The 7,059-nt window shown below is 42.5% G+C and overlaps 1 long non-coding RNA gene across 1 annotated transcript; it reads left to right on the top strand.

Annotated features, from left to right (window-relative positions):
- The first annotated feature begins 1,177 nt into the window (after positions 1-1,177).
- Positions 1,178-5,999, top strand: LOC104876727. The gene is made up of 3 exons (XR_784390.1): positions 1,178-1,204; positions 4,045-4,138; positions 5,780-5,999. It is a non-coding gene; the product is annotated as an uncharacterized LOC104876727 (long non-coding RNA).
- Positions 6,000-7,059: the final 1,060 nt, after the last annotated feature.

Here is a 7,059-nt window from a genome sequence, read left to right as displayed (position 1 = left end):
CATGAAGAATGGAAGATATTGTTGCACCACTAGCTATCACTAAAAAATATAATGTGCTGTGCTAATTAAACCAGTCATTGAGAAACTGTAAATAATTGTCACCACAAACACATCAGTACATATGAAACTGTGTTACATAATAATATTAGTCTCACGTTTAAAAGTTACTCTTAAAGCCAGGCGTGGTGGCTCACACCTATAATCCTAGTACTCAGGAGGCTGAGGCAGAAGGATCGAAAGGAGTTTGAGGTCAGCCTGGGCAATACAGTGAGTGCAAGACCAGCCTGAACTGCATATTAACACCCTGTCTCTTAACACCAAAAAAAAAAAAAAAAACCAAAGAAAGAAGAGAAAAGTTACACTTAACTGGGTAGGCATACCTCTAGTCTTAGCTACTTGGGAGGCTGAGGGAGGACAATGATATGGGCCCAGGAATTCAAAACCAGACTTCATCTCAAAAAAGAAAAAAAAAAGAAAACATTATGCTTAGAGGATCTCAGAAAAAGAAATGTAATTTCTGTCTGGATTTTACTCTGGTATCACTTGCCATGCTTCTTCAGAGTCTATAATCATTTCTTTTTTGTCTGCTTTTTTGAGACAGGCTCTTGCTTTGTAGTGCAGGTGGGCCTTGAGCTCACTATGTAGCCCTGGCTAGCTTTGAACCTGCACTGATCCTCCTGCCTCAGCCTCCCAAGTGCTGGGATTACAGGTGTGCACCATCATACCCAGTTTGAGTCTATAATCACTTCTCAGGACTGGATTCTTCCCCCTTTCTTTCCTCTACTCTTAAACAAATATATAAATGAATATAAGCTAGGAATACAATAGAAAGTTAATAAATTCATTCTTGCCACATATCATTCTAATCTTTTCTTTTCTTTCTTTTTTTTTTTTTTTGGTACCAGGTTTGAACTCAGGACATTGCACTTGTGAGGCAGGCGGTGGCACCACTGAGCTAAATCCCCAGCTCTTTTCTTTTTGTTTTCGAGAGGGGATCTCACTATGTCACCCATGCTGGAACTCCTGGGCACAAGGGATCCTCCTGCCTCAGCCACCCAAGTAGCTGGACCTACAGGCACATGCCAGTGTGCCCAGCTAAATGTCTGAATTCTTAACTTATCACTTTCTTAAATGTTCTTTGTTATGGTTTATATCCAGCTGATCCCCAAGAGCCTCATGGGTGCATACAGTGGGCTTTTGGAAGGTAAGTGGACTAGGGGGGCATATACCTGACTTGCCCTTAGGAGATGGGGTATTGTTGGAAGAGGCAGGTCACCAGGGAGGTGCCCTGGAAAGATTTATCTCTTTCCCCCAAGTCCCTCCTCACTCTTTCTGGTTCCTGGTTGCCATGACTTGAGCAGCTTCCCCTCTTCCATGCTCCTTGCCATGCTGCCCCACCTTGGAGCCATCTGACCATAGACTGGAAACACAAGCCAAAATAAGTCACCCCTCCTTTAAGCTGTGGGTGTTGTGTCCCAGGGAGGAGGAAAGTGACTAAGACAATCCTGTGGAATTATCTAGACATGGACCAAAATTCAGGTTTTTGTGAACTATAATAACTTGTTTATAATCTTAGTCAGTTTTTCTATTGGCTTGTTGGCTTCTTTCTCTATCGATTTGTAAATGTTCTGTATGTATAAAGAGCACTTACTATTTTTTCCCCTGGGTTATTGCTTATCTTCTAATTTTATTGGAGGCATTGTAAATTTATGGTTTATCGTGGGTAGTTGGGTCTCATTTGCAGTACCGCTAAACACCAGAAGAGAGCGTGTGACCAGAAAGCTACTGGTAGATGAAGCTGGGTTTCTAGAAGCTGAAGGAAAACGGAAATGGAGGATACAGGGGAAAACTTGGGAAGAGCTTGCCAAGATTTCTCTATTTCCAATAATGGAGAGACAGGAATAGGAATGGGTTTTAAAAGGTGTTTTAAGTTTGAGATGGTTGGGGGCTTGCCTCGGGAAGAGGTGATTGTCAGTCTGAGGTGTCAGTGTTATTATTCCCAAACCAGAAAGAAACAGCGCTTCGCGGATTTTATATATCCTGCATATGAGCACTTCTGAGACTGGCCAAAAAATAGGGGATGTCCTAAGGGTACTTGGGGTTTTTTGTTTGTTTGTTTGTTTAACTGGAGACCATGGCCTTTGCCCTGAGCAACTTCCCCAGATCTTCCCCACTGTTGTTTTTTGTTTGTTTTTGTTTTTGTTTTTGTTTTGCGGTACGGGGGATCAAACTTAGAGCCTTGCACTTGCCAGGCAGGCACAGTGCCAGTGAGCCATGTGCCCGTCCCCCCCCCTTTTTTGGGGGGGTCAGAGTTTCACTATGTAGCCCAGGCTGGCCTCAAACTCAGGGCAATCCTTCCTGCCCCAGCCTCCTGTGCGCTGGGATTACAAATATGGGCCTTCATGCCAGGCTCACTACATATACATTTGTTAACAAATTGTAAAATAAAGCCTCTTTCCCACAGCAAAGGTTTTTTTTTTTTTTCTATAAGAAGGTAGGTACGTTTTTCTTGTTCTACCAGAATCTTCTCAGGAAGAGCACATTACAGCATTTGCTGGAGGAAATACTTGGATAAGATCTGTTGGGGAAAGTGAGACCTCAAGGACATGCTGAAGCATCAGGCTACTTTAAAATGAGAGACCAAAAAAAAAAGAATGCCTAAAGCCCCAGGTTCAATCCTGTCCTCAGCACCAGAGGGGAAGAAATGTGATGTATTTCCATAAAGTTAGGGAAGGGAGAGGGGGTTTTATAAATGCCAGCCTGTAATCCCAGCATGCACCAGGAAGGCTGAGGCAAGAGTAGCTTGGGCTTGGTAGTGATTTTAAAGTCACTCTGAAGTACATGGCAAGACGTCTCAAAGAAGAGAGAGATGGGGCAGCAGGAAGATGACACTTCAGTGAATCACCCCAGAATTCAAGACGTCTCAAAGAAGAGAGAGATGGGGCAGCAGGAAGATTACACTTCAGTGAATCACCCCAGAATTCATTTTGTTCCTTTCATGCTGTACACTTGTGCACCCTGTTTCTCTGAGATGAATGTTATCTGAACTTGTTTGGTCTGAGTTTTAGAGCAAGCAAGTTTTAGGTTTCAGCCTGGCTCCGGTATTACTTTCCTGAACCCCAAATCCTTTACCTCCAAAGTAACAATAATAATAATAATACCTATCTCCCAGAGTTACTATGAGAATTAAATAAATACTACTCAATGCTTACTCTTATTAGCAGTATTAAGAAAATACCAAACAGCCTGATTCCTACCTTGCTGGTTCATGATCTCTTGGTTTATCTATTGAAATGGATATGGGAAAGTGCCAGGACCTGAACACAAAGGGAATGTTTCCTGAATAGGACTAGACGCTCACTACAGGACAGCCCAGTGATAACAGACAGCCATAATGGAAGGCTCCATGGCAACTTCTTGGCTAAGGTCAAATGTTTCGTGATCAGAGACCTAGTCATTTAAATAAGGTTTTATTCCATGTGGGTGCTAGGAAAGATACCCTGGGAATGACTGAATTATTCACACCTTGAAATGAATAATTTCAGCCTATCTTTTCTGATAGGCCTGGGTTCAATCTCTAGCACCTAAGTCAATCTCGAAGTCTCTAGCACCTAGTCATATTAATAATATTAATACAAAGATTACATCATCCTCATCAGTTTTCCAATAAATTCCCAATTCAGTTAGAATAAAACTCGTAGACTCCACAGCCTGTTGAGCTGGCCTGGCCTACTTCTCCAATTTAACCTTTTATCACTTTGTCCCTGGTTCACTATGCCCTAGCTACTCTGATCCTTCTAGGAACCTACTAAACTTCCTTCTGCTTCATGATCTGCTTCACTCTGGCTAGCTTCTCCACGTCATTCAAATGTCAGCTCAAATATCATTTTGAAAGGCCTTTCCTGACCCCCTATGTATAATAGGTTCTACCCCTGAGCTGCCTCTAACTCATCTTGTTTTGTTTTCCTCATACCCTTCAGCACTGTGTGACATTATCTTATGTTATTTATCCATACATTTATTATATATCTTCTCTCATATTAGAACATAAAGTTCAGCTCTGCACAGTGGTGCTTCTGAAAATGATTAATCATTTGTTAATCGGACCAAGAGAGAAAAATAGAAAAACTGAGACAAGGTGAGTCCCAAAGACAAACCTGAAGGATTTAATGATTAAAATGTTAGGCATTTAGTGAAGAGAATCTATCTGCAAAATCTTGATGCAGCAGATAGTGAATCTGGGCAATGCTGGACAAGTCAACATGGAGAATGAAACTTCCATCTATGGGTGTTGCCTTCAAAAGCAGTGTAGGCGGTTGGGCTTGCGGACCTGCCTCTCATTCTTACATTGCTTACCTTCACTTTGGGAATTTTTCTGGGCTAAGTTTTGTGGAAGTTTCTGTAGTGCTGGAGTCCGGGGATCACTGTGAGTGAGTTGGTCACTAGCAGGCCTGTGACTGTCAGCTTTGGGGTACTTTCAGTGATTTGACCTGGGGCCTAAACAATAAGAGACTGTAAGAGACCAAAGGAACTTTTAGGGGTTAGATTTAAGTTCAAATCCTGACTCAATGGCTTACTAGTTGCATGACTTTAAGCAAATTGCTTTAACTATTCTAAAATTTAAGCTTTACTCTCTGTAAAATGGGATTGATAATCTACTTATCTCTTGGTCTCATTGGTTGGTACTAAATAATATACTTGGCACATAGCAAATGCCCAGTGAAATGCAGCTATTTTTGTAAGAGTATTAAAATGGAGTATAATGGTGTTACTATCTGGATAAGGTTGGAGTGTCCCCCTGCCAAGAGTTGTGTTAGAAGGTTGGTCTTCCTTATAATAATGTTGGGCAGTGGCATAATCTTTAGAAAGTGGAGCCTAAGCTGGGCATAGTGGCATATGCCTACAATGCCAGCATTATGGGAGGCTGAGGCAGGAGTGTCACAATTCAGAGCCCAGTTTTGGCAAGTTATTGAGTTGCCAAGAATTTTTAAAATTTAAAAAAAGACTTTCCAAGAATTTGAAAAAAAATTTTAAAGGACTGGATCTGTAGCTTAATGCAAGAGACTCTGGGTTCAGTCAAAAGTGCAAAAAAAAAGAAAAGGGCGAGGATGAGAGAGAGAGAGAGGGAGGGAGAGGGAGGGGGAGAGAGAAAAAGGAAAGAAAAGAGGGGGGAGGGAGGCAAGTAGAGAAAGGAAAGAAGAGAAAGGAGAGAGGGCCTGGTGGAAGGTGGAGGTGCCACCTTCAGAATAGACTAATACAGCTCTCATGGGACCCCTAGTTACCCTAGTCAGTTCTCAGATGAGGTTTGTTAGCTTCAATTTTTTACAAAGTCTTGCTGTCTAGTCCAGTCTAGTCTTGAATGCACTCTGTAGTCCAGGCTGGTTTCAAACTGGTGCCAATCATCCTACCTCAGCCTCCCGAGTGCTAGGATTATAGGTGAGCATCACCACACCTGGCAGAAGGTTGTTAGAAAAAAAATAACTAGCCCCTCTCTGCTCTCTGGTTTCCTCTCTCACCATGTGATTTCTCCCTCTCCCCTGTTCTCCCACTGTGATGCTATCAACCAGCAAGGTCCTTGCTAGAAATAACATCATGCTATGTGGACTTTCATCCCCTCAATGCACATCTCGTCTTTGTTACCCAACCTCAAGTGTTTTGTTATAGCAATGGGATATGAAGTAGTATATATAGTTAGACTTACATATTAACTGTGCTAAGCCATAGCACACAGTTATTCAATCAATTACTAATGTAAGCGTTTGCTTTGGATATTTTGTAGATTTTTGAAGATATTTTGTAACATCTAAGTAAAGGAGATTATGTTCGATAATACAGATAGGCTTCAGCTAAAAAGTGGAAGGCCTAAAGAGAAAAGAGAGATTTCCTGGAGAAGAAATTCAGCCTAAAGTCTTGCCTGAGTCCTAGCCAGCCAGCCTATCACACAAATGTCAGAAGAAAGCCTGAAGCATCTCCGGGCACAGTTGGCACATGCCTGTGATTCCAACCGTTAGGAGACTGAGGCAGGAGCGTGGCAAGTTTGAGTCTATTCTGAGCAATGTAGTGAAACCATGTTTCAAATAAAGAGAGAGAGAGAGGCATCAACTCCTACATAAGTTGCCATTCTGCTTTATGGATTAAGACTAAGCCAAACTGCACAATCACATGAGCCAATTCCTTAAAATAAGGGAATGTGTGTGTGTGTGTGTGTGTGTGCACGCACATGCATGCATATGTGTGCATCCTATTGGTTGTTTCTCTGATACATGGGGTATACTCTGAGCATAGATCAACACATGGCATTGCATGCCTTTAGTCCAGGGTACTCAGAAAGCAAGGTAGGAGGACTGCTTACTCCCGTGAATTCAAGACTGCCCTGGGCAGTTGGGCATGGGGGCACACACCTGTAATCCCAGCACCATGGGAGAGGCAGGAAGATCGCAAGTTCAAACCCAGCCTGGCAAATTAGCTGCTTAACAAGACCCTATCTCAAAATAAAAAACTTATGGACTGGGGATGTAGCTCAATACAGAGGCCCTGGGTTCAACCCCTGGTACCACAAAAATAAAACAAAACAAAAAATCAGCTCGGGCAACATACAGAGACTTTATCTTTAAAACAAAAATCCTCCAATAGCTCATGAGGCCCAGTTAGAACTTCCGCAGGAAGTGGAAGTCCCTCAGCTATTGTTTAACACAAAGTATCTGCACAAAGCCAAAGAACTATCGCTTGCTATTATAGAAGACCTTCCTTCCCTGCGAGTTGCTTGCTTTATGACCATCCTCAGGAATTCACAGGAAGAGCTGTCAGAGGAGCCTACTTCCCTGTGACTCAAGGTTAGCCCGACGGCCCTGCTATACCAGAATAAAAAAGACTGGCTTTCCCAGCCACCTGTTCATTAGTGACTCTGAACAGAAAGTAAGGGCCACAACACGCATGAATAACAGATACCTTCTCCAAGCCCCAAGGATTCCAGGGGTGGACTCTTTCCCAGTCTATGTCACAGATGTTTCCCAAACTATTATAAATATAACCTATTGATTGAGATCAGAGTTGGGAGCA

Source organism: Fukomys damarensis, unplaced genomic scaffold (assembly GCF_012274545.1).
Source record: "Fukomys damarensis isolate Sample0158 unplaced genomic scaffold, DMR_v1.0_HiC HiC_scaffold_33, whole genome shotgun sequence".
NCBI classification, from domain to species: Eukaryota; Metazoa; Chordata; class Mammalia; order Rodentia; family Bathyergidae; genus Fukomys; species Fukomys damarensis.
Note: the sequence above shows the minus strand (reverse complement) of the source record. Positions and strands in the feature narration are given on the sequence as shown.